This window comes from Melospiza melodia, chromosome 10, assembly GCF_035770615.1.
Source record: "Melospiza melodia melodia isolate bMelMel2 chromosome 10, bMelMel2.pri, whole genome shotgun sequence".
Lineage (NCBI taxonomy): Eukaryota > Metazoa > Chordata > Aves > Passeriformes > Passerellidae > Melospiza > Melospiza melodia.
This window is the reverse complement of record NC_086203.1, coordinates 7,751,676-7,779,207: the sequence shown is the minus strand read 5'-3', so window position 1 is coordinate 7,779,207 and position 27,532 is coordinate 7,751,676. Positions and strand designations below refer to the sequence as shown.

General features: G+C 47.4%; 1 protein-coding gene across 12 annotated transcripts in view; it reads left to right on the top strand.

Moving 5' to 3' along the window:
• Positions 1-27,532, top strand: part of IQSEC1 (IQ motif and Sec7 domain ArfGEF 1) — a 302,794-nt gene that overhangs the window by 190,396 nt on the left and 84,866 nt on the right. The window contains exon 1 of one of the 12 annotated variants that reach the window (XM_063164364.1): positions 22,494-22,546. The exons of the other annotated variants lie outside the window; for them this stretch is intronic. The gene's annotated coding sequence lies outside the window, so the exon portion shown is untranslated. Of the gene's footprint in view, positions 1-22,493; positions 22,547-27,532 lie in introns of those variants that run through there. 12 annotated transcript variants of the gene reach the window in all.

The window sequence follows — 27,532 nt, the reverse complement described above, 5'->3', positions numbered from 1 at the left end:
TTTTGCAAGCTATTTCTGTATCTGATACTTTGTGTTTCACAGCATTGTTCAATTGTTCAATGAGCTTTGCAGGCTTACAGTTTTGTATCAATATTTGATCGTTTCCTCTGACTTTGAAGAAAAGTGTATTTCAGGCATTTAAGAGCCTTAGGGAAAGCTCTGGGCACCCGAGGGTACCCACTGAGTGCTCAATGGTGTGAAGCTGTTTTGAGGAAGAGAAATCCCCTGGTTTGTATTTTAAGTACACTGAGGTGTCGATGGTTTGGTGCTGGGGTGTGTTCATTGAGTAGTTCAGATAATGAATTAGGAAGCCCTGGAGATGAGCACTCAGAAGGCCTTTAAGACATGGACATTAATGCAATAATTTTATAGCCATTTTCATCTGCTGCTGGGTGGCTGTCAGTGACCTGAATTTGGGCTCTGAAGGAGTTCCTGGGCTCTCTGATTCTCCACAGGAATTCTGGGGCAGGGTAAAGATGAGCTTTCCAAAGTGCAAACAAATAAGTTGAGCAGAGGAGAGGACAACCTTCCCTGACTTTGTTCCACTCTGAGGGAATGACAAAGCGCTGCTCCGCTGTCCCTCCCAGCTGGGTGAGTGCTGGCCTGCCCTGTGCTCTGAGCATCAGCTCCTGTGCTTCCACAGACTGGGGGCTCAGTCCTGCTCTGTGCCTGCTCCCTGCCCTGCCTAATGATGCCATTAATAAAGGAGCTGTGTCCCTGATTTCTCGGGGAAGGCAGAGAAAGGAGCCATCCGTGTCCTTGGGGTGCTGATGTCCAGATGTGTCTGGAACAGATGGACTGCTAAGAAAACAAGAGACCTGGAGGAAGTCTCGGCCTTTTCCATCTCTGTCTCTAATTTTTCATGTCTATCAAAGCACTGAAGATGAATTTCACTGTGTCTGACTCTGCTGGGAGGGAAGGGAGGGAAACATTTTGTCCAAACAGTCGGAGTTCATTAAAAAGGGAGATGAACTTTGCTCCGTGCTTTAAAAAATGGCCTTAAAAAGTGGCCCAAATCTGTGCTAGTCATACATTCTTTATAACTTTCCTTTCAAAAAGCTTTTAGAACTCTTCAGCACAGGACTTGGAGCACTCTGGGTTGTGAAATTATCTTTGCAGACCTTGGGATTTTTTTCCAATGGTAATTTCAGAGCTCATATGTCAACAAAGCAGTGTACAGAATTATCATTTCCCTCTGGACTTTTCAAATCTGTATCTCCAGGGGAAATCTAGAGACCACATGACATCAGCTTGGAATATATTAATAAAAATGAAATGTGGCATTTGTTAAAATCCCTTTGTTGGAGAAACAGCCTATTTTTCTGATTAAGTGCTGTGTCAATGTTACATCACACTGACTAAAGATGTTTCTGGGTATCAGCTGGGCTGACAAGCTTTAAAAGTACCTGGAATCCTCCTCTTGGCATTAAAATCCACCAACATTTGCTAAAGTAATTACTTCTGTTGAATGAATCTGTGGTTTGTCTGGGGAATTTGCTGCTGCTGAAGCTTTTTTTCCCCCTCCAACCAATGTGTCACAAAGTAATTCCTTGCAGAGGCTGCAAAAGCCTTAATATAATCAATTCACATGCAAATAAACATAACTCTGTTAGTTCTTGAATGGAAGACGGGCTCTGGAAAAGTCTCAAACTGAGGCTTGTGGTTCTTTGGCAAATATTTTTCAAGTGTTTTCTCCTCTTCAAGCTGGAGATCCTTCTAATTAACCAGCTCAGGCAACAAATGCTGTCCAGCTGAGGGGCAGCTCCAGGGTTCAGATCCCAGATGGCTGATATCAGGACATGACTTATCTACCAGAGAGCTTCACATGTGCCCTGGATTTTTTAATTCTTTCCCCTCACCCTTGCAGTATTGAGGCAGTTTGTTATGTTGCTATCACATATTTATGTGGTTTGTCCATTGACTTTTCCTGAGGATTGCTGGGCTGGGAGGGAGCTTTCCCAGAGCACAGGTTCTGCTGCTTTGTTCAGCACCCCCTTCCCATCCATTCCTACAGCTGGAGTTTCTAAGGTGCCCTAAAAAGGGCAGGAATAAAAGGCACCCAGTGAGGATAATGTTAATGTTTACTTTTACTGTTTCTGTGGGCAGTTAAAGCCTGTGTGATTTCATAGAATGATCAATACAAATTTCAAACCATTTTTATGTTCAGCACTGCTGAAGCACATCCTGGCTGTAAAGTTTATCATCATTGGTAGCTAAACAAAAATACAGCAATGCAGCTTCTGTCTTTGGGGTTATTTTTTATTGTATTCTACAGTTAAACAGCTTGTGAATATTCCAGGCCAGGTTGGACAGGGCTTGGAGAAACCTGGGGTAGTGGAAGGGGTCCCTGCCATGGCAGGGGGGGAACAAGATGATTTTAAGATCCCTTTATCCCAAACCAGTCTGGTATCCTGTGCCTGTGGTAATGGATGTGGTGATGTGTTGATTTAATTGTCTATTTTTAAAATCTTCAACATTGTAGAGTGAGTTCTTTCATGGAGATGAGGACTTAGATTTCTAATTCCTGATGTTTAGAGCCTCTCTGAGTTCTGGAAGACAGCATGGTGGGAGTTTCTCTTGCTTCAAATTCCCCAAACACTGTGGTTCAGTGTTTGCATATAAGCAGAAAGCAAGACAGAAAGAGATTCTGAGCTCTGGGAATTCTGGCCAGGAGGTCTGGACAGAAGCTGGGGATTGCATCAGTGCTCTCCTGTGATCTATTTTACATTGCATGGAGTGCAGAGGTCAAACTGATGCCATTTCCAAACAGTGCAGAGTATTCAAAATACCTTCAAAACTTCAGATCAAGCTCTAGGTTAAATTAGAAACTGAGTTAAATGTTTTGAGGAAGTGCTGGTTTGGTTGTTTCATGGGTTTGTGTTGGAAAGGTGCAGTATTCTGCTTTGACACTGAGAAAAAAAGCCAAACACAAAAAGGGGGGAAAACCCCAACAAAAATCAACCAATCCCCACTTTTAGAGTTGAAACTTGCACAAATCTGTGTGAATTTCCTTGGCTTGCACATTTATGCCAAGGCTGGAGGGCTCTGCCAGGACATTTGTGGTGCCCTGTGAAGTCTGCCCATGCTATTTGTGTCTGCACAGGGAATGAGGAGCAGGGAGGAATTTTGCTCCTGACAGCTGCTGTGATCACTCTGCTGTCAGGTCCATCTCTGAACAAACCTGTTATTTACATGTGGTTCAAGTGAATGAAAATACAATTTAAGGAATTGCTTTGATGCCCTTGAGAGTTAGAGGGGAAACTCCCACTAACTCAACCAGGATTTCACATTTGCTCTCAGGAGACAACCAGTGAACCTGGAAAATGGTACAGTGTGCCCTCAAACTGATGGCTCTTAGAATCAGTCTGCTACAGTTTTCAGTTATCTTTATTTTCAAAATAAAGCAAACATTACAGCTCTTGCTCCAGTAGCAATGAGATATTTCTCACATGAGGTAGTTTGTGGTCTGGTCTGTTCTGTCTGTGCAGAGCTGGGCAGACACCAGCCGAAACAAATTGGGCTGCCCAAAGCTGGAGGAACTGCTTTAACAGGATGAGTAGAAAATCCTCTTTCTTGTCTGCAGGTAACAATTTCTACACACTTGGCCAATTTTGTGCTGTCTCTCTTCTGCTGATTTTTTTCTCTTTTAGCTTTCAGGCATTCCAGGTGTGGATTCAATTCAGGGTGCTGTCCCAGAGGAACATTCCCTGCTCCAAGGGAAAGCTTTTCCAGCTTTTCCTCTGCGCCCTCTGGTTGTGCCTGTGTGGCTCAGGGCAGGAGCACAGGGAGTGCAGCAGACAAGATCCCAGCAAAGCTGCTTAAGCAATTGGATTTGGGATGTGCTGAATGCCTCAGCAAACCTCCCAGCTGGGTGCTCTAATGGAGAGAAAACCTCATTTTGTGCCGTGGTGCTTAGCTCCTCTAAGCAGGTTTAGGAGCAGATCCTCAGTCCCTGAAACCACCAAAAACCTGGCTGGGAGGGGAGAGGTGGCTCTCAGGAAACACCTTGGCTTGTCACAAAAACAGGGTGTTCAAGGACATAATAACAGGGTGTTCAAGGATATAACTCCAAATAACTCACCTTGGCTTGTCACAAAACCAGGGTGTTCAAGGACATAACAACTCCAAAGTTGGGCTAAAAAGAATATATATACTTATAGAAAATACATATAAATATGTAATATATGTATTTTATATTGTATGTGATGCATAAATATACATATATATGTGTGTGTATGTATGCATATATATACACACACACACATATAGATATATATACATATACACGCTTATATGATGTAGGCCACAAACATGGATGGTTTTCGGCATGTTTAAGGAGTTTTTGCCTGTGAAGGGCTGCCCGGCAGTGGGCCTGAGGCTGATGAGCTCTGTGTGTGGCTGTTCTCCCTCCCAGGTACACTCAGACCTCGATGAAATCGGCACCTTGTGCAATTCCAGGAGCTGCCAGCTGAGTTCCCTCTCTCCCCTCTGCATCCGCAGCCTCCTGTGGATGTGCTCACTCCTCTGCTGCTCTGATGGAGCGTGGTGCCCTGGCCAAGCACCTTGCTGAAGCCCTCAGCACAGGTGGCTGATAATCTGGTTTAATTATAGTAAACGTGCTTAATTTCAGACGTGATGTTTAAAGCTGACAGGAGGTTCCAAAGAGCTTTCCAGCTCTGCCTCCCCAGCCTGGCTGCAGCCACACAGCTCACAGGCTTTTGAATTATTTACCCAAAATTGCCTTTGAAGGAAGAATTAAAAATTAAGAAAAAAAAAGAAATAAATTGAAGTTTGAATCTATTAAGAACTTGATAGAGGAAGGGAATGGAAATAAGAGCTCTCCTAGGAGCACTTTGCTTTCTGCTGACCTGCAGGGAATAATGGGTGAGTTTTGGAAATCTCATTGTTTTTTATTTCCCCCCTCAGTTTCTCCCTGTCCCCCATCCCTGTTTCCCCTTTCAAACACCAAGCAGCTCCACTTATTTTACATTTCTAGTGCTCAGGCCTGTTAGCAGGTGGACAGAGTGATGTGAATTGATAATTCCCTTCCCAAAAGGGGTCCTGGCTGCTCTGCACGTGATGCCTCCTGCTCTGGGCTTGGTTTGTTGATTGTTTTTCTTTAATTTGGCTGTGGAAAGGAAAGCTGTGCATGTGTTTGACTTCCTGGCTGCTTGCAGTAGCACAGGGGCTGACAGGCTGCCTGGGCAGCTGCTGAATTTCACTCCATCATTTCAATATAAACGCAACCCTGCTCCCCTCAGCACTCCGCACGCAGCAATCTGTCTTCCAGGCAAAATTAAAACCAGTTTTAGCATCTGCTTAGCTGTGTAATGCATCAGTCCGGGGGCTGTGGGGAACAAAGGCAGTGGGCAGGCAGGAGGAGGTGTGTGCATCCCCTCATTTTGTGTTCTGCAGCTCAGGACAGTCATTTGCTGAAAATTACCCCTGTTCAGCGCTCAGCCAGATCAATATTGAGCAACAAAAGGTGCTAAACCTTCCCCTTTAATCTCTGGTGCTGTGCAGGATTTCAGCTCTCCCTGAGGCTCCCAGGGCTGGGAGATAACCCTGCAAGAGACATTTCTTTCTTGCCTTTGCTTTAATTTCCCTGCTATTTAATAATCCTCCTTTTAACCCACGCAGTGCCTGAATAGGTTTTCCCCCTGAAAAAATGATTCTGGTACTTTGCAGCTGAGACATTGAGATAATTGCTTTTCCCAGCCCTTGCATAGGTTTTATATCTGTTCCCCTCTTCAAAGTGTCCCTCCTTCCTCCTCCAGTATTCCCAAGCACAGCTGGAGAGTCCAAAGAGCAGTTTGGAAATTCTATCAAGGCAGTATTGAAATGTCAGCTCCTGTAACCACGTGGGCTTTCAGTTCCTTAGTGCCACAGCTCCAGATGTGATGTGAAAACAATCATCCAAATGCAGCCAGAGATGGTAGGATTGCAGAGATTGTTTATGCTATAACAATAAAGCAGTGATTTTCTATCTTATGTGATTTCTAGACTATTAAATTCTTTATGTTATGGTGAGCAAGCTTGCAAAACCTTCATGTGAGGAAGCTGCAGATGTTTTGGCAGCAATGAAGATTTGGGATTCTGCTTCTGCCTCATCAGCTACTGCTCTCTGTTGGGTTTGGGGTGACTTGTAGCAGCTTTGGGGCTGAAATGAAGCCAGAAGTGTATTTGATAGAGCAGTGAACTGCCTGGTGGGGCAGGGCAGGGCAGTTCTGGGAATTCAGCCCTGGGTTTCTCCAGACTGCAGGGAGAGCTGCACGTGCTGTCTGTGCCTGGGAGCTTTAACTCAGGGCTCACTGTGTGATGCCAGAGGCCATAAAACCTCTGTGTGATTTGGGATTCTGCCCAAGCCTGCCCCACATCCAGGCCTGTTCCTGAGGGAACTGCATCTGGCACGTGTTGGGCAGCACAGGGAAATTCACTTTGTTCTTTACTCCACACCTCTCCTTTCCCTCTCAGCCCTTCTCTAAAATGTTATCTGCAAGGCTTCCCTCTGCATTTTCAGGGGGAACAAAAACAGACCCAGGGCTGACTGGAATTTGGGTGGTCAATGTTTTCACCCACAGGGTTCAGGTTATTCCTCCACTGGGGGTTAACAGAGAATGGAAAAGGTGGAGAGGAAAAGAGCACCAAGGAGTGGAAGAGGCAATGTCAGCTTGGAACAAGGCTCTGGAAGAAATCCGGAGCTGGAGCAGGGAGGAGAGAGAGGTTTGGGGAGAGCTCAGATCTCCTGAGGGACTGAAGGGAATCGTTTAAGCCCTGAGTCTTTATCATTGAGCCAAGCTGCCCTCCTTTGCCACCAACTGCTTTGCAGAAGGTCATCCTTCCTCTGGGCCTCACTGCAGGGAGGAATAATGTGGATATTTGGGTGGTTTGGAGTTCAGGAGTGTGTGCTCAGATGGCAAAGAGCTGCAACAGGAGCCACAGGCAATTACTCTGCTTTACAGAGGTAATAATTACAGTTACACTCAGGCAATCACACATCTGGCTAGTGAAATTGTTCCTGGAAATACAAAAAAAAAAAAGTATGAAGATCTGAAAGATATTTACACTTTAAATATTTTATCCAACCTGTAGTACAAAACTTTGCCTGCCCAGGTAAGGGAGAACTGCATTATATGTATGTATCAATGGGTATTTACAGATAAAACAGCAAATACAAGACTTCAAAAGAAGTTTTACTGTTTCAGAGTGGGATCAAATTCATTCAGTTCAGTGCTGGAGTCCTCAGCAAAGCCTGTCTGTCCTGCCTGCTCTCAGGGCTGGATATTTCATGTTTATCCTCATAAATGAATTAGCCTGAAACTCCTGAGATGGAGAAAAATCTTAAAAAAAAATTCAAGGCAAAAATTGGGGCTCAGGTGTGAACTTTGATAGGTTTGAAGAGGGCTGAGTGTTGGTTCAGGGCTGTTTTAGTTAAAAATGCAGTGAGTGCATCAGCTGTGCCATTAAAGGAAGATGCTGTGGCATCTGAAGGGAAATTCTTTATTTAGCAGGAATATGAAGTGTGAAATGCCACAGCTGAACAGATAATTGAAGGAGACAGCCAGCCCTGCTCAGAGCCCCCAGTGTCCCTGGCTGGGGGAATTATTCAGCCTTTTAAAGTCCCATTAAAGTGCTCTGCTGGTCTCGTGGAAAATCCTCTGTTCTGCACTCACTCCCACTCAGGAGACCTTGAGAACTTGAAAATTTAGTGCTACAAAACAGGCTTAATTCTTGCAGAAGGTTCAATTTAGTGTTGATGCACGTGGAAAATTAGAAAAGCTAAAAATGCACTGCTTTATCAGGCATTCAGGAGGTTCTGTGCAGGGAAAGGCAACTTTTTGGAACAGATGCAAAAAATGAGATGATAATTTGAACAGTACAGTGTGTGTCCTGTACAAGCAGTGCTCCTTGTTTTCTTGTGGAAAAGGGAGTTGGTGTTCCAGTGGAACAAAAGGGACACAAGAATGAAGATTTCAGGAGGGATGTGTGTGGGAGCAGAGGTGGCTCAGCCCCAGGAGTGGGATGGAGGTGCTGCCATCACCAGGAATCCTCCCCAGCTCCAGGGAGCTGCTCTGTCCTCAGCCAGGGATGGAGCCTCTGGTGCCCTTGAACCAGAACAGACCCAGTTACTGCTTCAATTCCCTTAAAATTCAACCCACCATTCATTTTGTCATCTGATCTAAATAATAATGAAACAAATCCTGATTTATCAGTGCAAGGAGGGTTTCATTTCCTCTGCCACAAGCCAGCCCTGAAGCCTTGGTGCATCTGAATGGTCTCAAGTTCAGATTTCTGAGACAGAATCCCAGGAACCCACATGGATCAGGTGGTTTGTGACCTGCAGTGCTGTGGTTAGGGATTAACCTGGGCTGGGGAATGGTAATTATTAATTTCTGAGCAGCAGTGGCTCTGCTGTGATCAAATAAAAGCTGCTGTGTAATCTAAGTGGCTCAGGGTGATGTGAGCACCTATAAAAACCCAAGTGCAGCACGTGGAGGAGAGGCAGGTGACTCTGGGCATGCATCATCCAGGAGCTGCTCCCCGTGATAAGCAGAGCATTGCAAATCCATGCCACAGCAATCACAGGGCAATATTTGAGTTATTAATGCAGAAAGAATTTGAATGGCATTAATTGCAGCTGGTAAATTTGTCACCAAAGGCAGAAAAGGGGAATTCAGCTCATTTCTTGTGCTTTGGAAGGCAGGTGAGGAAATGTTGTCACTTCTTACAGAGTAATATTTTCTGTTGTGCTTTCCACAAGACAAAGAGCACCTGTCCAAGCAGCACATCTGGATAAACTGAATCCAAAAGCTTTCAGGAGAGTGGGCCAAGGAACTCTCTCCAACATGTAATTAATTGTTTTATGGGGATGGGGAAAACAGAAGCCTGAGCAGTGCAAGTTAATGTAATTTTGATCTTGGAGGAGAGAGGAATGATTTAGACAATTGCTAATGTGTGGGAACCTGCTACTGATTTTTGACAGAGCTGTGGAACAGCCAAAATGCAACTTAATTCTGCTGGGCTGGCTCTGTAATTGATGGGGCATTTATGGACTTGAATGGAAACAGACTGGACTTGTGTCTCAGAGCTTGCTGTGGGTTTGTGCAGGGTGCCAGGTGTCCAAGGCAGTGCTCTCCAAACCCTTGGGTGGAATTCTGAGAGCTCCCCAAACGTGGCTGCAAGTGAGAATTCCTGCAGAGCAGCTGAGTTCAAGTGGAGTCACAAGGATCTGCACCACAGAAATGTCAATATTCTGTTCCACAATCATTGTTCAGTCTGTGGGGACACACAGGGCCAGAGGTCACAGCTCTGGGGCACTTTGGGCAGGACAGTCCCAGCAAACAATGTGCAAATTTTAATAGGTGATGAGCTAATAGGCGATTTTGACAGGTAATCTTAATTTTAATAGGGAATAGGTGAATGTAAACAGAGAATCTGTAACTGGGGCTGGAGCCCACACTGAGTGGGAGTCCTGTCCCAGGGAACTGGTTCTGTAAAGCTCAGCAAGCTATGAGAGGCAGATGGAGCTTTGGTGGATATGATAAGATTATCTCAGACCTTCTCTGAGTCCCTCCAGAATTTGGGAAGGCTTGGAAGGATTTTGGTGGCTTCTCCCTGTGGAAACTCCATGTGTGGGATGTGTTATCAGGACAAATTGCTGCTGAGATCCCAGTTTTCTGTCCTGTCAGCCTCATTGGTGACTCCAGCCCCAGGCTGGGATATGACAGAGGATCTGCAGCAGGGACAGGCTGGGCACAGGGATGGGAGCCCCATCACTGCTGCTGCTGCAGACAGAGCACTCAGGGCTTGGGGCTGACACCTCCAGCAGCAATCAGCCCTGGTTGGACATTTGAGGATGGTCTTTCTGTGTTCTAATCATTTCTAACCTCCCACGGCAAACCAAACTCTCCCTTACTATTGCCTGAGGCCAGGCTTTACCAGCTGTCAGACTGCAATAAATCTATTGAAATAAATAAAAATTTTAAAAATCTATTTAAATAAATAAAGCATTTCCAGCTGTAATGAAATCTGTGTAAATGCCTTCAGAGTTCTTGGGGAAGGACCTCCTGCCAGCCCTGGGCAGTGGGAGTTTGCACATTTAGAGTAAATGTAAATTACAAGTTTGCACATTTAGAATAAATGTAAATTACAAAAGTGCAGTTTGTGCATTCCTGGGTTTCTGTAGGGCACACACCTGCACATCACACTTGGCTTGGAAGAATGAGGTGCTGGGCACACCCTGCAAGGACCTGACCCCTGCATGTTCTGGGTATTTGTGTAAATTGATGTTCTGCCCCACCATGGCATCACGTAGACAGCTGGGATTTGGGCAGAGTGTGCACCTGCTTTGCAGAAGTACAAAGGAATCCCATTTTGGGCTAGAACAAGCCCAGTTTGTGGGCAGAGTGCTGGTTCAGAGCCTCCCATTCCCTTGCCCTGCTGCCCAGGGGATTTCCTCCAGCATTACCTCAGCTTTTGGTGCCACAGGGCTCCATCACTGAACACGGGCAGGTGTTTCTCATACCTCATGATTCATTCTGAATATCTTAACTGTAAAAAATAATTGTTTTACTTCAACATTGGGCTTAAGCTCTGCTGGCTGTTACTGCTCACATCAGGAACTCTTTGCAAAGAGAGGCACAGCCCCTCTCCCTGGGCAGTTTGGTACCACTGGGAGCACTGAGCCCCAAACTGCCCAAGGTGGGCTGTGTCCTTGCTCCTCCCACAGCGAGTTCAAGCTGATTCCCCCTCTCAGTGTATCCAGCAGAGCAGTTTTGTACGGGGATACAGGATGGGTAAATGAAGGTGGTACAGAATGCAATCTTATCCCCTAAAGAGTTGCAGCTGAACCAATTACTAAAGATCAGGAGCAGGCCTGATGCTAACAGGCCACGCCTGTAGCCAATAAGAAGAGTGTTATAAAAGAGTGGATTGGTGAGAACAGGAGTCAGATGGTTACTGCAAGGACCAGGAGCAGTCAGTGCTTAGAGGAGCTGCTTACAGAATGCATTGAGGAGGTATGAAACTCTGGTGGTACAGAATCCTTACACCATAGCGATAATAGAACCTTTGATAAATAAGACAACACAGTTCCTTCTTGGGAGAACATTCCCAGGGTGCTGTGTGTGCCAGTTCATGCCCCAGGGAAAAGCTGTCTGGAGAGCAGGGAGGGGAGGTGGCTGCTGCTCGTTTGCTGGGATGGCTTCAGGCTGCAGCTCAGCACAGAGCCCTGCCCAGGGACATCTCTGAATGCAGCCATTTCCCTTTGCCCACCTCTGCAGTGCTGCTCTGGCTCTGCTGTCCGTCAGAAATGGAGGTGCAGGTCATGGGGGGTTAATTGGGAGCTCAGCTCTCACCACAGGCACGGAAAGAGCATTTGGAAATGGAAACAGAAAAGCTGCCCTCGTGTTCTGCAGCCCTGGCCTTTGGAGGAGCTTTGCCTCTGTCCTTCAGGGCTGGGGCTGCAGGATCCCTCCAGGTCTGGGTGATGGCTGGGGCAGAGTGCAGGGAGTGACAGAGTGAGAGGACAGCAGCCCAGCCCTGCCTTTATCTCCACATAAATACCCTTTTCAAAATACAGCTATTTTTAGGAGCTGTGAGTTAGCACCATTCTTTCTGTGTTTCCATCCTTCAGCTGAGCACTTGGCATTTAAGCAGGAGGGGTTTTTAACGCTGACCTGGTTCCAGCTAAAGGATAAATTCCTGTTTGCTGGGTATCTCAAGCATTTTTCATGATCCAACTCTTAGCTTGACTCACCAAAGCTCTGAGCAGTCATACAGCCAAATACAGACCCACTAGTACAGGCAAAGGAAAGTTATTCCAAGTATTGATATTTCCTATGGATTTCTTTAGCTTTGCCTCCTAGCTTTTCCTGTTTGTAAATGTGGAAAGAGACCAGCTCTTCTTTACTTAGGAGGGGGAGAAAAATGGTTATTTAAAGTGAATGAAAACTGATTATCATATCCACGATTGAAAGTGAAGAGTTCTATTTCCAGCTCTCCTGAGTTTGTGTGTAGCCCCAGGTTTCTTTCATTTTGGGGAGAAAGGGCTGGTAAAACAATAAAACAGTTTTTCTAACAGATCAATTTGAGGAATTGATCTTTTGAATCAGAATTACACCTGGGAAGAGCTGTGCATATGCTGGATTGATGAACTGTAAAGCACACTCATCGAGAGGGAAATGGAAAAATGTTATTTTTCCTGTCCCACTTGTCACCCTGGCATTTATTTCCAAAGAGCAGCTACTCTTTGGGAAAATTGCAGCAGCTTGAAAGTCAGCCTATGCTTTCTTTTCACAATACATTGATTTTTACATGTTTTTAGTGCAGCTCTGTCTGTGCCCTCTGTCAGAGCTGGTGCTGGGTGGTTCCTGGGGCAGGGGTGACAGCTTTGGTGGCCCAAGGGCTCATCAGGAGTGGGAAATCCCTGAGCCCTGCACACACTGACAGGGGGAGAATGAGACACTGGTGAGAGGGGCAGGGGCTCTGGGTGAGGGATAAACATGGGACAAGCAGCAATTCCAGGGAGCTGAGGTTGGAGTGGGAATTTCTGGCCTTTCAGCACTAATCCCTTCCACTTCAAGCAAGGATATTGTATGTTTTTTTCCCTCATAATTCAGTCATTTTGACATTTTGCTGCTCACAGAGCTAGAAATCTTTTCATTTCTGTCTTAATTCGCTTCCAGCTCATGCACTCTTGTGGCCATGCTGATTTTGGATTTCCAGCCCATATTCTCACCCCAGGCTGCACTGGAGAGGCCACTCTGACCCTCCTCTGCTCTGTGGGGCTCAGGGAGGGATCCTGGGCTGCTCACGGAGAGGCTCCCACTCCTCAGGCAGCCGGGTGGGGTTTGCATTTCCTCGGGTGGGGTTTGCATTTCCTCGGGTGGGGTTTGCATTTCCTCGGGTGGGGTTTGCATTTCCTCGGGTGGGGTTTGCATTTCCTCAGGTGGGGTTTGCATTTCCTCAGGTGGGATTTGCTTTTCTTCACGTTTGGGTTGGACAGACGCCCCAGCCCTGTCCCTCAGCAGGGCAGACATGGGGTGAAGTTAAATCAGGAGCAGGCAGCATTCCCAGAGGGAATTCCTGGTGCAGGGGCCTTGCTGAGACCCTTGGGCAGCTGGCAGGTCCTGGGGTTTTATCTTCTTTTTCTGCCAGGGTCAGGATTAAATGCACCAGATGGAATTTCTTGTTGGGGCTCAGATGTTTGTTAGTTCTTACTTATGTCACAGTCTCACAAACCCTGAGTTCTGCAGCACTTCACTCCAACAAACTGAAAATGGAGCCCCATCTCCCTCTCTAAAAGGCCTTTTAAGGATAAACTGTCCAATTAAGAAATGACACCTAAATAATTTTTACTTTTAACCCAATAACCAAACACCTGGACTTTTTATCCAATTAGACAAAACCACCCAAAACCATGGAGAAGGAGGTGAAGGAGAAGATGAAGAAGGACTAGGCTCCACTCTAAAACCTCCATCTTGCTTTATATCTATTACTGTCTTCTAAACCTTTAACTCTGAGTTTCCCACCCCGTGATATCACACGCTTCTATCCAAACTCCACACCCACAATCCCAGTTCTGCCATTCCATTCTGGAAGCTTCTCCATCGCCTCAGGTCAGTGCAGTGTTCTCCTGGGGGTCAGAATAGCAGAGATTTCTGTGCAGCACGGAAATCTGAAATTCTCATTTTCCAGGGCTCCACAGCAGGTGAGATGGGTGTGACTCCAGAGCAAGGAACCTCTGCTTGGCACTCCAACATCAATGAATTCAGGTTTTTTAGTGCCTCACTCCCAGGCTTTTCCTCATGTCCCTGATCTTGGATTGACAGTTCAACTGAAAAAAAGAAACAAAACCTTCCCCAACCTCACGTGATTTTTACAACTTCTGGTTTGTGACACACTTGAAAAACCCCCACAGCAGCATCATCCTGCCTTATCTGTTTCTCTGGGGTTTTCATTGCTGTGGGAAAACTGCCAGGGAGCTCCAAAAACCCCTCAGGAACTGGAGGAGCTGTGCAGGGGTACCTGTACATCCACACCAACGCCCACAGGTGTTTCCTCTGTTTCTGCTCTTTAATTTGAGGAGTAAAGTCCTAGGAAAAGGAAAGAGAAAATGGGAAAGGAAATTTCAAGGAAAGGAAAGGAAGAGGAGAAGAGAAGAGAAAGGAAAGGGAGAACAGAAGAGAAGAGAAAGGCTTTGGAAAGAAATTTCATCTCTTGCTCCAAAATACCTCATTTCATCTACGGAGATGGGGCAGAGCAGTAGCACAGAAGATCCACATTTGTGTTGCACCTGCTACAAGATCTCTGATTTTATAGATCAAGTCCTTCAACACATTATCTGAAAAATGAATCAAGTTCTTGTCTTCATCTTCTGGGAGAGAGTGGGAGGAGGAGCCTGCAGGTAAAAGCCCATCAGACAGAAAGCTCAGAGGGGCAGGTGAAGGAAGGAGCATTTTGCCTGTTAAATCTCTCCTTTAGGCAATGTTGACATTGATGGAAATGTTCTTTTTTGGGTGATTTGTCTGATAGTTTGTGATTGTAAGGCACTGAAAGTCACAAGTTTCTAAAAATGAGTTACAGCTCATAACCTGTGCATTTATTGGGCCTGTGAGGGTCTGTGCTGGGAGCGGGGAAAGCAGCTCAGTGAGAAGGTTTGGGCAAGCCTAGCAGACAGGAAGTAGAACTATAAATATTTTTCCCATATTTCCAATATTTTTCCAGTATTATAAATATTTTTCCAATATTTTCCTACAGATTCCTTTAGCCCTATTTCCCTCTCTCTTCCTTTCTGGAATGATGGAAACAGACCCTCTCTTCTTTAGTGAGGAGGAGGAGAAAAAGGGGTTTTAAAGTGAATAAAAATTATTACACCCAAATTGAAAGTCAAGGGCTCCATTTCCAGCTCTGGCTGGCTCCTGATGGCTCCTTGGCACGGGGACACCTCATGGCTCACATTCCAAAGGGCTCTGAAAGGGGAGATCCTGGTCCTGGATGAGGGGCAGGACCCATGTGAGGGCAGGGCCAGGGACCAGTGGGGAACTGAACACCCCCCTCCCAAAATAACCCAACCAAAACCCTAAAAATCTTCCCTAAAAGCCAGGAGGGTTTGGGGATGGATGGGGGTATTGGGTTTTTCCAGCCAGAAATCTTCCTGTCCTTGTCACTGTGCAGCAGCTGAGAGCAGTGTCAAAATCTCAACCTTGCCCCATCTTGTGTGTCTTATCTGCAGAAAAGGGGAAGAAAAGATTTGAAATTATTTTCTTCATAATATTTATCTTTTAATGTGGTTTCCTTGAACTATACAAGACTCTGGTCCAGTCAAAAAATCCACAGAATTGTCCAGCAAAGCAAAAGCTGCCCACAAGATTTTAATCCTGAGTCTACATAAGGTCTGCACTTTGCACTGATCCCTGGGTGGAGTTAAAAGCACTGAGCACACCTGAGTGAGAGGCTCTCACCTGAGCACAGCCCCCCAGCACCTCTGTTCCAGCTGTTGCTCCTTGTAAGAACATGGAAAAATTTCTGTTAAATCCAATTTCCTTTTTATTCTAGGCCAATATTTTCCTTCTGCATTTTTTCCTTTGGGCTGTTCTACATCTGAGTCTCATTTTTTCTGAAAAATTAGTTAAAAACAAGAACAAAAAAAAAAAAAAGCCTGAAAATCTCAATAACAAAGAAAGCAAATCCCAATGATTCAGATTCAAAACCCTTTTTTCAAGTCCAAGTGCTGTTCCCTGTGAGAAAGAGATGAGCTGCTTTTTGCAAAATGGACCTTGGAAAATGAATTTTATTATGAACCTCTCTCTTTGTAATATGCTTATCTCATTTAGTCACAGTCAAGTATTAAAATTTTATATCAGTCATGACTGTATATTCATGGGCTACAGGTCCTGGGGATGATTTTCTGTGACTTGCATTTTGGACCAGTTCTGAGGAGATACAAATGAGCAGCCTGTGCTGGGAAGGCTTAACAAACTGTAGTTAAATATGGAGAAGTCTTAAAAATTAAATGGAGATTTTGCTCTTTTGTGGCCATAAGTGTAGAAGAGAAAAAAGGCAAACATGAAATAACTGGAGACTGGGAAAAAGGGGCCAAATTCATCTTGTTTTCCTGAGGAATGGTCATGTGCAAGTGGGCTCTTTATCTGAGCAAGACATGAGAGGGTTTGCCTGACTCACCTGGTGCTGGGAGCCCCTCAAGGTGCAGCCAAATCACAGCCCCTGCTTCAGTAAGGAATTGAACATAACCATGGTCAGGATATTCCAAATGCAGCTGCCAAGGTTGTGGCAGGAGTGCAGAGGAATTCAGGAACAGCAGGAGGAGCTGGGAAGCACCTGAGGTGCAGTAGGTGAGAGGAGGTTGCTGAGAACCTTCCCAAGGCCCTGGGGAGGGGAGATGAGGAGCCAGGAGCAAATTCAGTGATAGGGAAGGGTCCTGGAGAGGCTCCCTGGGAAGGGACAGAGCAGAACCCACCAGGGTTTGGTGGAAATGAGCTCTGGAGTTGGGGAGAGCTGGGGAGCATCAGGGCAGGGCTGGGAGACTCAAAACTGGCACGGTGGGAAGGGTTCCTGGACCTGCCCAAACTCCTGGACCTGCCCATCTTTGGGGGATGTGGTGCATGGATAGGGGAGGAAGGAGGGAGCGTTGGCTGAGGGTGATCAGTCTCAATAAGGAAGATCAAAGTGGAATCAAACAAATAGCGGAGGTCAAATCCTTGCAAAGCTTGGATATTTAGAAACAATTTCTGCTTGCACTAAACATGATGCAAGTATTAATTCACAGAATCCCAGACTGGTTTGGGTGGGAAGGGACCTCAAAGCCCCTCCAGTGCCACCCGTGCCATGGCAGGGACACCTCCCACTGTCCCAGGCTGCTCCAAGCCCCAGTGTCCAGCCTGGCCTTGGGCACCGCCAGGGATCCAGGGGCAGCCACAGCTGCTCTGGGCACCCTGTTCCCATGTTTTATCACCCTCATTGTAAAAAAAACTTCTTTCTTCTATTACATCCCAGTTTATATTGCCCTGAGAGTGTCATCAGCCAACTCTTTGATGCATTTCCTCCAATATATTTGTGTCAACATTTGAATCTGTTTCAGCTTCCCCATGGCTGTGATTTCCCAGCTGTGCAGTGTGTGCTGCTCCTGGGTGGATTGGTTTGGTTGTGATCTCTGATTTTGGAGTGCAGTGACTGCAGTCAGGCTCATCCCCATGGTCCCCATGCCCCCCTCAATGTGCGCCCTGCCAGCAATCAAACTTCAGCTGGGAAATAAGGAGAACATGGCTGAGGCTGCCTCGCTAAAGGAATGAACATCTATCAAATAAACGGCAGCAGAGTGACAGAGAGAGTCCCTGCAAGGCCAGGGAAGGGATATCACAGGAGCCTGTGGCAGCAGGCTCATTCTGAGGGGAGCTGATGCCTTCACCCACACACAAACAAAGGGATCTCTCCTCCGGGAAGGGAGCAGCATTCCCAACAAAGGGGGCAGGGATTGTTCCCATCCCTGGAGATGCCCCACACGTGCTGCAGGGTCTGAGTGCAGTTACCAACCTGCAGCAGGAGAGCAGGAACAAACTCCAGGATTGTTCACTGTCACTGCTAAGGCTGCTCAGCATTTGAGATACCACTTGTCTGGGGTTTATTTTTAATGAATGTATGGGGTGTGCAGTGATTCTTCGTTTTTAACCAAAATTCTTGCCTCTGACTGGTTTTTTTTGCTTTTTTTTCCTGTGCTTCCCCATCTGTGAAGCTCAGCCAGGGCCGAGGGCTGTGCCTCTCTCAGCAGTGCTCTGAGGGCTGGCAGCTCCTTCCTGCAGTGGGGAATGTCTGATCCCATCTCAGGGGCTGCAGCAGCACTAGAGCCCCTCTCTGCAGGGCCTCAGACCTCAGGAGAGGACAGCAAGGGGCAAAGGCACCTCCAGCAGCACAGGCACCTCCAGCAGCACAGCTCTAGCCCAGCGTGGAGCTGCCCACAGCCACTCACTCACTGCTGCTCTGCCTCCAAAACAGCCAGGATCAAAATTAAAATATATACAGGGGACATATTTCGCTATTTCCCAGGTTTTCACAGGGCCCAGCTGAGCTTTGTTTCAGTCCCCAGCAGTTTCCCCTCTTTGCAGATGAGCTGGAAGGTTCAGCTATGGATTCATCTCTGCTTCCACAGGCAGCAGCAATGAAATCATCTGCCTTGATGTTCTTGCATATCTCCTTTGCTGTGCTAAATTATTGCCAGCAATGTAGCTGAAGCTGCTCTCTGTCCTCTAATTCCCAGCCCTCTGTGCTGTGATTTCTTACCTCTTGCCTGGGCATTATTCTAAAGGTGATGAAAATGGCACTGTGGGTGTCAGCACATAGGTGCTACCTTCAGCTCTGCTTTGGCAGTCACTAGTCCAGAAGAAAAAAAAAAAAAAAAAAAAAAAAGACTTTATCTTAAAAAATTAAATCCTGAGAGATGATGGTGAAAAAATCACAGTGCAAATGAGCTGCTCAGGAGTGATTTCATTTTGACCCCTATAACTCTCAGAGGCCACAGTTGCTGCACCCAGCAGGTAACATTTGCTTGAGTTAATCTGCTTTTATTAATATGCTGGTGGAGGGAAGGTTTCTGAATTCATGAAGGTTCCAAGACCTTTTGCAGTTGTATTTATGGGCTGGAGAACCATCCTGGCCAGGACAGCTCAGGACACCCACAGGGTATTAAATCCATCCCAGCCCTGCAGTGCTGAGCTGGACAGGCCAGGCTGGAGGGTTTTGTTTTCCTCTGGGCTGCAGAGCCAAGGCAGTGTCTGACCATGGTGCCATGTGCTGGGCTGAGCTTTCCCAAGGAAACAAAGGAAAGAGGGATTGCTGGAATGGCTCACTCAGCCATGGTGGCCCAGGAGGTGCCCTGGCCCTCAGCAGGGCTGGCACAGAACCTGCTCTGGCTGGGGAGGAGCTGGGAATTGTGTCCTTAGGCTGTGATAAATGTGAAATACACAGGCTGTGTGAAATACACTGTCTGTGCACGGGGGCTGGAGGGCTGGGATGGGGATTTTGTTCAGTGGCCCATCCCAAACCTGCCATATCCCAATCCTGGCCCATCCCAAACCTGTCATGTCCCAATCCTGGCCCATCCCAATCCTGGCCCATGCCAAACCTGCCATGTCCCACACCCTGGAGGGCAGGCACACAGGATGGCAGCTCTGAGCCGGAGCTGTGGGAGCTCAGGGGCAGGGAGGAAGCACAGTTCAGACTGATTCAGGCCCTTTCAGCTGCAATTTGCAGTCTGCAGCCAGTCAAGGCAAAGCTTCCTGACACTTTTATCTTGTCTGTGGGCTGCTTTAGGACAAGGGTAATTCTGATAAATGCTGGTTAGGATTTCCCTGGCTTTCCAGGAGTGAAGGAAAGTGATGTCAGAATTGCGTGGTGTTGAGCTTTGTCTGCTTTGCCTTTGAGGGAGAACTCCCCTGAGAAGGTGCTGGACTTTTAGCTGATGTAAACGTGCAAATGATGCTGTTTAACAGCAAAGCAGCCACTCCAGTGTCACTGCACAACTTTTATCAGGATTTCTGCAAACTCTGCCCTTCCTGGGCCCAGAGCCCTTTTGGCTCCTCAGCTCTGCCTGGCTTTCCCGTGGCTTGTGCCTCATCCCAGGTGTCTGAGCTCCACTCTGGGAGCTTTTCTGCCTCTGAAGGTCAAAATCCTCGTGGTGACATCACAGCTGATGTGCTTCCAATCGGGCTGAGCCCACGGAGTCCTGTGAGGTTCCAGGGTGCAAACATGAGGAGAAGTGAATCAGCTCTTACGAAACAATGACCTCCTCCAGCTCCCAAACAGCCTCAGCAGTGCAGCAAAAATAACAGCAAGAACCAAGCTGTTCCCAGAGTGGAGAGGAATCAGGTTTGCAGCTCTGAGGGAGGAGGAGGATGGACGCCTTCCTCCAGCCAGCCCAGCCAGCTCAGTGCTCACTCCAGCTCCTGCTGCAGCCTTGGTACTCTTGGGTTTTATTCTAATTATTGCAGCAGCGATGGAACTTGTTCTTACCAACATGGATTTCAGTAACATTTTGCACTTATTCAGCATCTTTGCATTGAAAATCTCAGAAGTGCTGAACAGACGGCAGTGGAAATCATCTTCAGTTTTTCCTCAGGGGAAGCTGAAGCAGGCTGGTAAGGACCTCTGGTGTGGATTGATAGTTCTCTGATTTTGGAGAGGCAGCACATTCAGATTTTTTAGGGTTTTTTTTGCTGTTCTTTCCCCCCCTCTTTACTGGGAAGCTTTCCAGGAGGATGCAGGAGGTGCCTCAGTCACTGGGAAGATGTCTGAGATTTTGGGCTGCTGTGTTTGACCTTGAACCCTGCAGGGAGAGCTGTGTGCTCTCAGGGACAGACTGCATGGCCAGGATGAGGAAGGGGATCCCAGATCCCCTCTCTGCAGCAGGGGCTCCCATCCAGCAGGACTCACACAGGAGATGGGTCCTGCCTGCTCTGGGGGCTTGGGCTCTGCCAGAGCAGCACCTGAGGAGGGTGAGGAGACAGGAGCCCAGCACACAGAGCTGCTCCTGTTCCCTCTGTGTTTCTGGACCTCCCTTCCCAGCTGAATTCCCTCCCTCCTGGCTCTGTGGGGCCACATTCCCATTCCCATGGCCCTGCAGGGAGCCCATCTGGTGGCCAAGGCTTTGTCCCATGCACACCTCAGCTCCAGGCCCCTGGAGCACCACATTTCTCCTACAATGCAATGACATTTCTCCTTAAAGGGATGAAACATCCTCTGTATCTCCTGAAGCACCCACTCCATGCAGAGGAAAGCTGAGAGCTCGGGGAGATGGGGGTGTGGGAAGGAGCATCCCTGGGACAGCAAACTGGAGAGATGTCCTGTCCCTCAGGAGGGACCAGGACAACAATGAGGGAAGGAGAGGGAACAGCCAGCAGACGAGCCAGAGGGGTTTGGGACTGGGTTTGGGACTGGGTGCAGCCCCTGGTCACCAGGGGAGGGTTTGTCACGAGGGGAACACCTCCTCTGTCAGTCCTGGGTCACCTTTCTGCCGAGCTCCCCAGCCCTTGGAAGAGCTTCCAGTACCCTGCAGTGACTCTGAAAGTCACCATTAGTGATGCCAGCCCAGAAAACAAACAGAGCTGAATGAAATGCAGTGATTTTATCATCAGAGAAGTAAGAACTGAGGCAGTTCACAGAAACCCTTTATCAGATTTGAGAAAAGGGCTGTAAAAGCCTCGGGCTCTGAGTGCAGCCCAGCTGAACTCGTGGTATTTGTGTCCCAGACAGGGACAGGGCACTTCCCTACCCCTGGCTAGAGGCAGTCAGTAGGATGCTGCATCATCACACAGATGCTGCACAGATGTCTGACAGGTAGGAGAGGCTGCATGAAGTCCTTCAGATGCTGTTTCTGTGGATTTTACTCCTAAAGTCAAGCTCCTGACCTGCCACCCCTTTTGCAAAACTCCAGAGAAGTAGTGGAGAAATTCTTGTTCAAAAAATTTCCTTTTCAAGGGATTTCTCTGTGAAAGTGGAAAAGATCTGGCAGGTGGTTGGACAGACCTTGGTTTACTGTTTTATTACATGTGTGTAGTTTGCTGCTGTTTGAACCATGACAACTGGTGAGCATCACTGGAAGAGTCTGTGCTGAGGCTGTGCTAAAGAGCACATGTGAAAACTTCACCCAAGTTTGACCAGAAACAGCAAAAACAGAGTTAGTTTTTAAGTAGTCCATGACTTTAAACCCTAAATTTCTCAGGGCTGCCCTGCACCCAGAAACACCCGGGTGTTGGTGTTCATCTGGGGGTGGGTTCAAGCTGCACTGAACTGCCCCAGCAGCACAAGCACAGGAATTTCAGTGGTACAGGAGATGGCTTTGCAGGAGAGGAGAGGTGGGGTAAAATTGCTTTCCCTGGGGGGAGGAGAAGCCTGACCCACACATTTTTGAGAGGGAGTGTGAAACTGACCAGGCTGGGGGTCTGACAGGGAGGAGGGTGGGAGCCTTCCTCCAGTGTGCCCTGCACTGAGCTGCCCAAGGCAGGGGCTGATACCTTCCTGCCTGCTCCAGCGGGGTTTAAGAGAACAATCCACAGGAAAAATAATCATTAATAGAATTACAGTCGGGAGACAAAACACTTTCTGCTTGGGCGTGAAAGTTGCGCTACGGCATTCTGCCGCTTCTGCATCGCCGGTATCGTTGCAGACCGCGAGCCGCGAGTTGCTAATAATAATAATAATAATATCAGTAATAACAAAAATAAGGATACCAGCGCTGCATTTTGGGCCGGCGGTAGCTGGCGCCGGGCTCGGCGCTGGCTCAGCTCGGGCTCTGGCAGCCGCTCGGCAGCGCTGCAGGGCTGGCGGGGCGCTGACCTTGCAGCGAGTGCGGCTGTGCCCGCACAGCTGCTGGGCTGGGCTGGGCCGGCCCCGCGCACCATGCTCGGCACGGGAGCCGAGCCGAGCCGAGCCGAGCCCGGCCAGCCCCGGGCGGCTCCCGGGGCGCTTCCCCCGCGCACGGAACCCAGGCGGTGCCTGCCCGGGCACCGCAGCCCGCGGAGCGATGGAGGCAGAGGTGGGTGAGCGGTGAGCGGTGGATGGTGATGCACTGCAGAAGTTGCTGCAGCGGGAGCTTCGCTACGGGCGTGATTCACTGTATCGGGCTGGCGGCGGGGGGAAATGGGAATAAATTCTGTTTCTGCGTGTATCGGGCTGGGGGAGGCGAGCCCCGGCGTTCCGGGTGCAGCAGATGACATTTTCTAATTATACGGCTTTCTGTAATGCCTGAAGTAGTCATGTACGAAGGTTTTGCTTCCCCGGTAATGACAGAGAGCCAGGCTTTTCAAGGCAGAGCTTCTCATTTAACTCGCTGGAATTAACGGAATGTCGCGTTTCATCCCTATAAATGCATATCAAGTTCTCAGCAGAAAAATAAGGGTGTTAATCATCGCAGCTGATGTGCTGTGTTATGTAGATTGCTGGCATTGATTCCAGGCTGGAGGTTCGGGTTTCTTGTTTGCATTTAGTCAATCGAGCCCGTGCCCACCCTGAATCCCTTCGGGTGAATTTCTGTTGATTTTGTTGCTGGATGTATTTATTCTTCTTTGTGTATGTGCCCCTAGATAAATCATCAGGACAATAAACAATCCTACGGCAGAGGGAGCAGAGTGTTTCGGTTCCATCGCTGCAATCCATGCAGGCGGGGAAGGAGGGGTTTATGCAAACCATGAGTGTGGTTCAGGTGGATTAAATCGATCTCTGGCCGTGCTGTCCATGGGAAGGTGCAGATCCATGGGACAGACATGGGAATGGATTCTCAGCAGAGTTCCCCGAGCACAGCCCTGGCACTGCCCATAGGTGCTCTCTCCTTATGTAAGGGCTGGGATTTAGGGGGCTTCATTTGTTTTTTATAGCTCCTAGTGCATGTAATACATTTCTTGGGCTTAATACATTTTTACAACAATTTTTCTAATTCCTGTCAGAGTCATTGGGTTTAAGAGATATTAGATTAGTGATAGTAGATGAATATATCTTTATTTTAATGAGGTACCAGTTAGGTGGGACTACTTTGGGCTGCCCGTGTTCCCTGAAATGCGGAATGGCCGGAACAGGGCAGCAGGAATCCGAGCTCAGCTCCGGGCAGAAGTTACAAATTCCCATTAAAAACCCAAGGTCTGGAGGAGCTGCTCGTCAGAAAGTCACGGGATCACAGCTGATGCTGTCAGGCTTTGCACAGCAGTTTGACTGGGACATGGTGATCTTATGGAGCTTTTAATTGCCACACGCAGCTGGAAGTAAAGGGATGAAAAACCCCCTGAAGGCATAAGCTGAGTTAAAGTTAAAATTCACAGAGTGCTGTTTTATGGGATCTTCAGGGGCAGAATGGGACATGCCCTGGCCTGTCATAGGCTCACTGACATGAACGGAGCAGAGTTTCTGTGCTGTGGAGCAGGGCTGGGTACGAGCCCTGGGAATTTGGAGCTGAGTTCTGAGCATGGTGAGGGTTCATGGGCAGAGGTCTGGGGTGGGTTGGCAGTGCCATGGAAATCTGGGGGTCTTTAGGCAGATTGGGAGGTGCCAGGTGGCTTTAGGGCTGTTTGGGCTGAGGCACTGGCACGGGGAGAAGGTCACAGGGACACCAGCTCTGAGCTCTCCCCTGCTCCTGTGTTTTCCTTGGGCAGCCCAGCTCTTCTCCTCAGCCAGGGCAGGACTTTGACAAGCGCCTGCCAGGGTCTGTGCTGGGTTCCTGAGGGATGGGTCACTCACCTCATCTGTGTGCAGCACCCAGGGCTCCACCAGCAAGAGAGAAACTCTGCTTTGTGCTTTTTAAAGTGCTTGAGGAAGAGAAAAATACTGCTTAATACCACTGAAAATTACCTTTCCCCCCCACTAAGCTATCATTTGGTTTCAAACACAGTACCATTTGAAAGCAATAATCTAGGGGGTTTTTTTCTAATATTTTTTAAAATAAATAAGTTAAAACAGGGGCTTTGTCAGTTAAATGGTACCAAAAGATACTGGTCTGCAGCCTAAGGAAAAATCGAGGTCTTGAATTTATAAATGCATATTTATATATAATGCATAAATATATAATTTAAAAATGCATTGCAGTAATGCATTTTGAAATTATATATTAAAATATATATTATATATACTTGTATATAATATATATATTTGTGTATATATATATATACAAATATATATATACAAAGATAGATATGATATGATATGATATGATATGATATGATATGATATGATATGATATGATATGATATGATATGATATGATATGATATGATATGATATGATATGATATGATATGATATACAAGTGCTTGTAGTTATACCTGATCAGGTATTTGAAGATCCAGAGCATGTTTTTGGCTTTTCTGTAACCTGGACAGTAAAGGCTGTGCATGTTGGGTGTGAAAGCTTGGTGTTCCATACACAAATTGAGGGGGAAACTGGGGGCCCTGAGGTCCTTCTTGCTGAAATGCTGAATTCCTGGAGGGCAGGGGCTCGAGGCAGGTCCCACTCCCAGCCAAGCCAAACCCTGCAGGAGCTCTGGGGAAAGGGAACAGCCCAGCAGGAAAGTTGGATTTTGCTTTGAGACTTCTCCCAGGAGCAGTCTCTGCATTGGTTAGAGGGGACTCCTTCAGAAGCAGGAATTGAGATTTGGCAAAGCACAGAAGGTTGCCAGGCTGCTGTGCTGTGCCCATTGCAAAATTCACCTCCTGAAGGTGAAAAACAAGTTCGCCTCCTGAAGCATGAAAAGGGAGATGACAGGAAAAGAAACAACGTGGAAGAAAAAAAATTGCTTTTCAGCAAGGGAAAACTGTATGTCCGTGCCTCCTGCAAGAAACAGCTTAGCTGGCTGCTTCCTCCAACAGCTGCATTCACCAAAGTGAAAAATCCTGCTGAAATTCAGTTTAATCCAGACTCCTCATTCCTTTAGGTCTCTGAAAAAAAAAATTCACAGACTGTGTACATGTGAGGACTGAGCAGCCTGGAGTTTAGGAAGAGTTTTGGGCACTCAGAAGTTTTCTGATGTGGGCAGTGGGAACATGGACCAAGGAGATGCTGTCAGGGGGGAAATACCTTTTCCAGCAGGAATTGCTGATGTGGGAGCTGCAGTCCCTGCTCAGTGTGGAGGCATCCACAGGGCCAGGACTGGGCTGTGCTTTGGAGGAGGGGGAGGAGAGGTAAATCTGCTGCCTGGTACCATTTTGTCTGTTGTGATAGCTGGCAGATCTGGAGCTGCAATAAGAACTCCTTCATATTTAATATCAGCCCTGAGGTGCCTGTGCCACAACCTTAAGGAAAATAAATTCCATGGACAATGAATCAGATCCCTGGTGAACAATCCTGGGTTTGTGGGCTTTGCTGGGTTTTGTTTTGCTCCACAAAAACATAAATAAAGGTATTAAATCAGAACTACGTAGATTTTCCTCCTGAAATGATTTTTATAAACATTTGCTGATTGAAATGCACAGCACAGGCACCCATAGCACAGATGCAAATGTCTTCATTTTCCAGATGGAAAGACTGAGGGAGAGGAAAGGAGAGAATGATTTGTTCAGCTGCAGGGGAAAGTTGATATTAGAGGCAGAGTTGGGTTTTAGAAACCTTCATTTCAGTTCTGTGCTCTGCCAGCAGCCTGGGAGCGCTGGGCAGGATCAGTTTCATGGGCTTGGTCCATTTGTACAGGTGTGGTTTGTGTGTGTGCATGTGAGATGTGCCCAGCACAGCCCCTGGCAAACACTTTGGGCTCTTTTGGGCACGAGTAGCTCTCGAGGTGAGTTCCCCTCAGTGCTTGCAGAGCTGACAGGATAACTGGGGTGGCTGTAATCACGGGTTCCACGTGACAGCACTGACTGCACCCTGCTCCTTCTGCTGTGCTTAAAACCCAGGGGAGCTCAGCTGCTCTGCCCTGCACTCCCATAGTGAGCACAGCAGTCAAAATAGCACCAACAGCACTGGAAACAACCAATATCTGCTGCACACAGGGAAAGGACACTCAGGAAAAGGATCTTTCCCAGTCCTCCCAGTTTTCTCAGGCATTAGTGCAGTGCTGAAGTCACAGTGCAGAGGCAGAAGGCATCAGCAGCACAGCTGTGGTGGGATCACCCTGAAGGACAAAACCCTGGATATTTCAGGGGGTGGGCTGTGAACAACTCCTTGGGCTCCAGGCAGAGCCTTTCATACCCATGTTGTCCACTCCAACAGTATTTTCCTAAGATTTTGGCCAAGATTTGGATCAATTGAGATTCTTCAAGGCAGCAATCAGCAGAGGAGAAGGCAGGGATCAAAGAGTGTGACTGGCGAAATGGCCTGGTGTGTGTTTATTGTGTTACTCAGAGTGTGCAGTGAAGGTTGTTGGTTCAGCTGTGTACCCCTTCCAGGGGCTTCACCCAGAGAATATTCTTGGATTCAGTTCCAAAAGGGGAAAAAAATTGTATTTCCTTTTAGACACTGCTCTCTTTTTCCTTGTTTGATAGCTGCTGCCAAAGAGGGGTGGCCTCAGATGTGTTTCTTTCCAGCAAAGGGCCACAGGAAAATATTTCCTGGTAACCAGACTTTACTAGTTGGATACTATTTGTGGGACATGTTAAAGTAACCATGATGCTTTGTATCTCTTGATTAACGTGATGAATAGCCCAATGGAAACATAAAACACCATTCTGTTATCAGTAACAGAAGTGATGAGGTGGGGAATGGGAAGGGCAGAGCAGCACCCTGGTTTAGGTGTCAGGGCATAAGGCATTTGTATCCCAGAGAGGAACTTATCATGGACCCTTATGCTCCTAAATCAGTGGCACACATGAATTTCTAAAGCATTGCTGGGGGATCAGTGATGGTAACATTAACCTGCTGAGCAAAGTGTGGAAGGCTGGCTGGAAAGGAAATGAGCCAAAGAAAATCATTGTGGGGTTAAATTTCACCCTGCTCTCCCTCCTTCCCTTCCTGTTTGTGGTTGCTGTGTCCCCGTTGTCATGGACTCCTCTTTAGTGCCATTTGTTTGTCTCTTCACCCACCTGGACTTTGCCTCTCCCCAGAGCTCCT